An 8070-nucleotide genomic window follows, 5' to 3' on the forward strand; every position below is an offset into this window, starting at 1 on the left:
TGTTTAACCAGCTTCTTTAGGTGCACTCTGATGTCTGTGACTAATCTCTGTTGACCTGAAAGAACAGGCTCTCTGGAGTGGAAAACATCTATCAGAAGAGTTCGGGTCTGGAGAAGATCCTCACCATGTGTGGACTACAGTATATATCTGTTCTAGCTGACTAGTTAAGGTTCCAGGGGCAAATTCTAAATTCGACTCACCTGATTTGAGTTACAGAATTGTATGCGTTTTATGTGTAGTTCTCTAATGACTAAAGTGGAACTTACCTGTATTTCTTGCTGAGGACGGAATGTGTTATCAGGATGTTTTGGGTAGTTGTCCTGATAGTGAGCTCAGGCTCTCTCCAATTCTGAGGAAACTGTGATTCTATAGTGCTTTGTGTGTGCGTTGGATGTTCTGTGCAGGTCAAGTCACCTTTATTTATATGGCGCTTTTTACAATGCAGATTGTTTCAAAGCAGTTTACAGAGATAACTGAAAATAATGTTGTAATAATATTGTTAAATATAAAATTAAATGTCCCCAACTAAGGAAGCCAAAAGCCAATGACGAAAAAGGCGACAGTTGCAAGGAACCAAAACCCCATCAGTGAAAGAATGGAGAAAAAAACCTTGGGAGAATCCAGGCTCCGTCGGGGGGGCAGTTCTGTATGTGTATGGTTATGATTCAGGCAGCATTACATGTCAGAGTTCAGATTGGGTCGGAACATTATATTATACAGTTCATCTGGTTGAAGATCGGAGTCATCATGCGCATATGGAGACGAGTTTGAGGATCAGTGCCGATGGCTGTCGTGTCAATGAGGCCTTCACAGGGGAGAGTCTAGTTGACACAAGCTAGGGATAAGTTGTGGTCGTGTCTAGGCGCAGGTCCACAATCTGATCTGGATACGGCCTGGATCCGGCTGATTACATCATGCGTTGTGGTCGTGTATAGGCGCAGGTCCACAATCTGATCTGGATACGGCCCGGGTCCGGCTGATTACATCATGCGTTGTGGTCGTGTTTAGGCGCAGGTCCACCATCTGATCTGGATACGGCCCGGGTCCGGCTGACTACATCATGCGTTGTGGTCGTGTCTAGGCACAGATCCATCTTCTGATCTGGATACGGCCCGGATCCGTCTGATTACATCATGCATTGTGGTCGTTTCTAGGTGCAGATCCACCTTCTAATCTGGATACGGCCCGGATCCATCTGGTTACATCATGCATTGTGGTCGTGTCTAGGTGCAGATCCACCTTCTAATCTGGATACGCCCCGGGTCCGGCTGATTACATTATGCGTTGTGGTCGTGTCTAGGTGCAGATCCACCTTCTGATCTGGATACGGCCCGGATCCGTCTGGTTACATCATGCATTGTGTTCGTGTCTAGGTGCAGATCCACCTTCTAATCTAGATACGCCCGGGTCCGGCTGATTACATTATGTGTTGTGGTCGTGTCTAGGTGCAGATCCACCTTCTGATCTGGATACGCCCCGGGTCCGGCTGATTACATTATGCGTTGTGGTCGTGTCTAGGTGCAGATCCACCTTCTGATCTGGATACGACCCGGGTCCGGCTGATTACATCATGCGTTGTGGTCGTGTCTAGGTGCAGATCCACCTTCTGATCTGGATACGGCCCGGATCCGTCTGGTTACATCATGCATTGTGGTCGTGTCTAGGTGCAGATCCACCTTCTGATCTGAATACGGCCCGGATCCGTCTGATTACATCATGCATTGTGGTCGTGTCTAGGTGCAGATCCACCTTCTAATCTGTATACGGCCCGGATCCGGCTGTTTACATTGTGTTGTGGTTGTGTCTTGGCGCAGGTCCACCATCTAATCTGGATATGCCCCGGGTCCGGCTGATTACATTATGCTTTGTGGTGGTGTCTAGGCGCAGGTCCACCATCTGATCTGGATACGGCCCGGATCCGGCTGATTACATCATGTGTTGTGGTCGTGTCTAGGTGCAGATCCACCTTCTAATCTGTATACGGCCCGGATCCGGCTGTTTACATTGTGTTGTGGTTGTGTCTTGGCGCAGGTCCACCATCTGATCTGGATACGGCCCGGATCCGTCTGGTTACATCATGCGTTGTGGTCGTGTCTAGGTGCAGATCCACCTTCTGATCTGGATACGGCCCGGATCCGTCTGGTTACATCATGCATTGTGGTCGTGTCTAGGTGCAGATCCACCTTCTGATCTGAATACGGCCCGGATCCGTCTGATTACATCATGCATTGTGGTCGTGTCTAGGTGCAGATCCACCTTCTAATCTGTATACGGCCCGGATCCGGCTGTTTACATTGTGTTGTGGTTGTGTCTTGGCGCAGGTCCACCATCTAATCTGGATATGCCCCGGGTCCGGCTGATTACATTATGCTTTGTGGTGGTGTCTAGGCGCAGGTCCACCATCTGATCTGGATACGGCCCGGATCCGTCTGGTTACATTATGCTTTGTGGTGGTGTCTAGGCGCAGGTCCACCATCTAATCTGGATACGGCCCGGATCCGGCTGTTTACATTGTGTTGTGGTCGTGTCTAGGTGCAGATCCACCTTCTGATCTGGATACGGCCCGGATCCGTCTGGTTACATCATGCATTGTGGTCGTGTCTAGAGGCAGGTCCACCTTCTAATCTGGATACGGCCCGGATCCGGCTGTTTACATTGTGTTGTGGTTGTGTCTTGGCGCAGGTCCACCATCTGATCTGGATACGCCCCAGGTCCGGCTGATTACATTATGCTTTGTGGTGGTGTCTAGGCGCAGGTCCACCATCTGATCTGGATACGGCCCGGATCCGGCTGATTACATCATGTGTTGTGGTCGTGTCTTGGCGCAGGTCCACCATCTGATCTGGATACGACCCGGATCTGTCTGATTATATTATGCATTGTGGTCGTGTCTAGGTGCAGGTCCACCATCTGACCTGGATACGGCCCGGGTCCGGCTGATTACAGTAAACCTCGGAATAAACAGAAAGACTAAAAGTAGCCTAGATGCCATTCTTTTTATGATGTAGCGAGTACATCAGGTGTTATAGGAAGTGTCCCCGGTTCCGGCTAACCTAATTTATGCAGCCTAATAATCATTTAACTGATTTGAATAATAGGAATGTATAATGTTCTATGTGAATGCCAGGTTGAAGAGATGTGTTTATAATCTAGATTTAAACTGACAGAGTGTGTCTGCTTCCCAGATAATGTTAGGAAGACTGTTCCAAAGTTTAGGTGCTAAATAGGAAAGCACCTATAGGTGCTGTATAGGAGTTATGGAACTGGTGTGAGATTTTGTGTAAGGTAGATTCTGGTCTTTTCTCTATTTGATTGAACCTCTCGACTCCTGGTCTTCTTTCCTCATATCTGGTCCTGGGTCAGTGAGCTGTTACCCCCTAACAATGGGAAGTGAAATCTTGGATCTTTGTGTTTTCGCTGGAATTGAGAGCCTCAGTGTATAGTTTGGCAGCAGTCGAGGAAGGGAGCCTTTCTAGCCTTTATTCTGTTCCCAGTTCTGCTACATCTGCACATCTGAGATAGAAATAACAATCATTCTGCTGTCAGAGCGATGAATGTTCAGGGAAACGCACAAGAAAGGGCATATATTGAGTTTGAGACAATTAATGTGAATGATTCAGAGGTCCAGAGAGAGAGGGTCCCTCGTGTGTCAGATCCTGCGCTGGGATAGAGATGCATGCAATATCCGACCTTTATTTCATTCTTATCAGACCGGCTATAGATGTTTCAAAGCAAGTGAGAATGATATTAGAAAAGTTAATTTCTTTTCAATGGAAGCTTGTTAAATCCACAGATTAAAAAAATATAAACGGTAATTGCAGTGCTTTTTATCACACAATTCTGACCTTTTTCTCTGAATTCTGAGTTTAAATCTCACAACTCTGACTTTTTTTTTCTCGGAATTCTGAGTTTATGGTTTAAAATTCTGACCTTTTTCTCTGAATCCTTTAACATCTTTTAATTCTTTTTTAAGAGTTTACATCTCGTAGTTCTGAGTTCTTTTTCCTCGGAATTCTGAGTTTAAATTTTTTTTCCACCACAGAATAAAATGATTTGAAAAAACGGAAATTGCAACTTCTCACAATTCTGACTATATCTTGCTATTCTGTTTTTTTTTCTTCTCAAAATTGTGAGGAAAAATAGTCAGAATTGTAAGATGAAAAGCAACCTTTTTATTTATTTATTTTATTTCGTGGAGGAAACAAGTTTCAATACTTTTCTCCAACTGTTTAAACCCAGAATATTTCTTGCTGTTTTTCTCTAGCAGGTCTTTCCCTCTGTAATCAACATATCAATGGGTTTCTGCGTCCACTGAAGTTTGAGTGCTTGAGAAGTGAAGTTAGTAATCAGAGAGCGAGTGCTTTAAAAGCCTTCTGGGTAAAACATATCTGACAGCCATGAGCCCAGGCGGAGCATTACAGAGGGAATGATAAATGAACAGATTTCCAGTGCAGGAGTGAATATTACCTTTCGGCCTTTCTCAGTCCAGACGCTAGCTGAGAATTGATTATCTTTTGTACGTGTGGCCGAGTAGGAACGCATATAAAGGTGCTTCTGTATTGTGCTATTGATTCCTCCCCGCGGAGCCACATTTTATTTGCCCAGACGTTTTTAATGCACTCGTCTTTGTTGTGAGCTGTAACGGCATCTTGTTTGTCGCTGTGATGAGGAGACGCCGCTGAGTACTTCATCATTTCCCAATTGGCTTCCTTAAAATGAAGAACAATGCAATGCTGTCTGTTTGTTTTGCTCCAGGTCGTGTCTCGCTCTCGGATAATGAGAGCCTCCAGCTACAGGAACACACACACACACACACACACACACACACACACACACACACACACACACACACACACACACACACACACACACACACACACACACACACACACACACACACACCGGAAACCTTTCACACATGTCTGATTCTGGGCTCTGTCCCAAACACTAGTGAGCTGCTGTGCTGTATAATTGCAGTCTGATTCTAATTTAGTTCAAACAAAGTGTCTTAGTATCCGGAAGTGCGTGAAGTACTTGAATTTGACTTTTTGACATTTAAGTCCTTTAAAACAACCATTTTTATGAAGAAGTACTTTGCTTTAATTATTGAACTACAATATAAAGAAATTTATTTTACATTTTATTGATAAAACAATCTTTTCACACAAAACTAACGCTGCAGCTTGTCTGATATAGATATAGATGCATTTTGCATGGCTATGAGTGATATTGCTCATAAATAGTGTATGTAAGTATATGACAGCTTTCATTCTTATCAATCATATTCATGGGAGAAAAAATCAGTTTGAATAAGGAAAGCAATTTCTTTGTCATAGTATTCTTTCAATAGTTACCTCAGTCATTGCATGTGCTGCACTTTATTTGTACAATTTTATATACCGTTTTATTAGTTCATATTTATTTATCTATTTACCTTTTTTAGAATATTAAAGATTATAAAAAAGGATATTGTTTGATAAATTATATCTGTGATTGTAGATAGTAAAAAAAGTAGTGCTTGAAAATTTGATTTTACAGCATCTGTACGAAGGATTAAGTGCAACAGTCAAATTATAAAATACCATTCATTTTCTCCATACACTCTTAAAAATAAAGATACAATTGTTCAAAATCTAAAGTAAATTTTTCCAGCTTTTGTGGAACGGAAATGTTTTGTGGATGTTAAAGGTTCTTGATGGAACCATCAATGCAGTAGCTAAAGAACCTTTATTTTTAAGAGTGTAGAGAAATTATAACGTTTAAACCATTAAAGATAAATTTACTGTGAACTACGAGGCTGTTAATCGATGATTTATGCTTTTGTTGAAGCCATCAGTTCCCATTATTAACGTATTTTTTTAAAAGAATGGTGTTTAACGGCATAATACGTGTTCAAAAACTACATTACCCATGATGCTGTTCAGAAAATTCCATTTATTAGAGTTGAGGCAAACAAACTGTGCCAAAATAGCTCCGCCCACTCCCATGATGCACCACGAATCTCTCGCCATGCTGTTAGATGCTCAAAATGCTTAAATGTTTGTAGTAAACTTAAAATATAGTGTTTCTTTGTATATGATCAACACTTTTAAATGAATAGTTTTATATTTCACCATAATTTTTTTAATTTTTTGTCATTCACAGTGCTTCATGGGATTGTAGTTCTAATTCAAAATATTAACAAAAAACTATAATAGTAACTCAATAACACTAAAAACAGCCATAATACTGCATCATTTCCAGGCTGACAATCAATGTAAAATCAGATTTTTACATTTCTTTACACATTTTTTTATTTTATTCGCCTGTGAAAACTAGAACATATTTTAGGAAGGCTCTTGCTGAATTAAAGATACAACATCGTGAGGTCATGTGATAATATGCTATTTGAATAATCCTGTATGTATCTCAGCTGTGTCACTTCATGATTGTGGGTGTTCTGGGTCTGTGTGTTGTGTCCTGGAGAAGTGGAGGAGTTTAGTGTCACATGACTGCCAAACACACCATCAAATCCATGAGCAGGACGGTGTGTTTCCACTCATATCAGATACAGCGGCGTGAGGAGATCTCAGGAGCTCTGCTTATAAACTTGAGAAACACACACACACACACAAATGCATGCACACACACGCACGCACACATGCACGCACACTCACACATACATGCACTCACACACATACATACACTGAAACACACACATACACACTCATGCATGCACACACACGCACCCACAAACTTAAACACACACGCTCACACAGACTTATCTGAGCTGATATGACAGGGAAATACTCAAGAATGAGACAGTAGTGTAATGGAAGAAGTAAAGTTTTGTTATTCAGAGATAGGCTTTGTGATTAATCTCTCTCTCTCTCTCTCTCTCTCTCTCTCTCTCTCTGTCTCTCTCTCTCTCTCTCTCTCTGTCTCTCTCTCTCTCTCTCTCTGTCTCTCTCTCTCTGTCTCTCTCTCTCTCTGTCTCTCTCTCTCTCTCTCTGTCTCTCTCTCTCTCTGTCTCTCTCTCTCTCTCTCTGTCTCTCTCTCTCTCTCTCTCTCTCTGTCTCTCTCTCTCTCTCTCTCTGTCTCTCTCAATTCAATTCAATTCAATTTGCTTTATTGGCATGACTGTACATATTACAATATTGCCAAAGCTTGTGATACATCGTATAATAATAAAGAACAATAAAGTATTATAACAACATAAATTTAAATGTACAAATTAAATTAATTGCAAAAATTAACAGTGTAACAGATTATAATTTCTGTGAACATTTGATACCACAGTGTTTTAACATATATATATATATATATACACACACACACACACACATTACTGAGGGTCACTGTGGTGGACAGTAGGGAAACACACTGAGGTCAGATACACACACACACATTCACCTGCTGTCTCTCAGGCTGTGGCATACACACACGTATCTGGCAGCCAGTGCTGCTGTGTGTCCCTCTCCCAGTATGATCTTTATCTGATCTACTTCAGTCATGGCTGTAAAGTTCTGTATTAAGTGAGTGAGTTTGTTGAAGTAGAGGTCTCTGACTGAACTGTATCTGTGACAGTGAAGGAGGAAGTGTGTCTCTGTCTCGATCTCTCCTGTCCTACACTGAACACACACCCTTTGCTCTCGGGGTAACCAGCTCTTTCTGTGTCTGCCGGTCTCGATGGCTAGACTGTGTTCACTCAGCCTGTACTTGCTCAGGATCCGTCTCTGCTTTGTGTCTCTCACACTCTGGAGATATTCTTCCATTTCATAATTTGATTTCAGATTTCGATAGAATTGTAGTTTACTTTGTGTTTTGGTTTCTTGATCCCAATGTTCCAGATATGTATTTTTAGACTGTTTGATAATTTGGTTTATTCTGATGTGTGTGTGAGACGCAGTGCTGGTCTGAGACTGGTTAGTGTTAGTAGAGTTAGTCGGGTTAGTTAGTCTCAGGACCAGCTGACTGAGGAGACTCTTTTCGGGGTTCAGTTCTTGGGTTTGTAGTGCTTTAAAATGCAGCGTTTCTGTGGGACTTGATTTTAGATGCATCCAGAATTTGAGGGATCTTTTTTGCATATTA

Source organism: Siphateles boraxobius, unplaced genomic scaffold, assembly GCF_051911475.1.
Source record: "Siphateles boraxobius isolate OS27281-9 unplaced genomic scaffold, OSU_SipBor_1 19, whole genome shotgun sequence".
Taxonomy (NCBI): Eukaryota; Metazoa; Chordata; class Actinopteri; order Cypriniformes; family Leuciscidae; genus Siphateles; species Siphateles boraxobius.